Source organism: Triticum aestivum, chromosome 4D (genome assembly GCF_018294505.1).
Source record: "Triticum aestivum cultivar Chinese Spring chromosome 4D, IWGSC CS RefSeq v2.1, whole genome shotgun sequence".
NCBI lineage: Eukaryota > Viridiplantae > Streptophyta > Magnoliopsida > Poales > Poaceae > Triticum > Triticum aestivum.
In genome coordinates, this window is record NC_057805.1 from 447,716,362 (window position 1) to 447,716,738 (window position 377).

Below are 377 nucleotides of genomic sequence, written 5' to 3' on the forward strand. Positions count from 1 at the left end.
ATATATATATATATATATATATATATATATATATATATATATATATATATATATATCCAATTGGATGTAAGGCATGATGAACTATTATAGTTGACATTATCCTTGAGGTAAAAGGTTGGGAGGCGAATCTATAAGCCCCTATCTTTCTCTGTGTCTGATTAAAACTTTGAACCCATAAATATCGCGTGAGTGTTAGCAATTGTGAAAGACTAAATGATAGTTGAGTATGTGGAGTTTGCTAAATCAAAGTTCTGACATAGACTCTTCCTAAAAATAAGATGAATTGCAATTGTTTGATGACTGAGAATATTCTTTGTTAGTTTTCAAGAAAGTTTACGATCTATACTTTAACATGTGAATAGCTTGTTACTTGATCA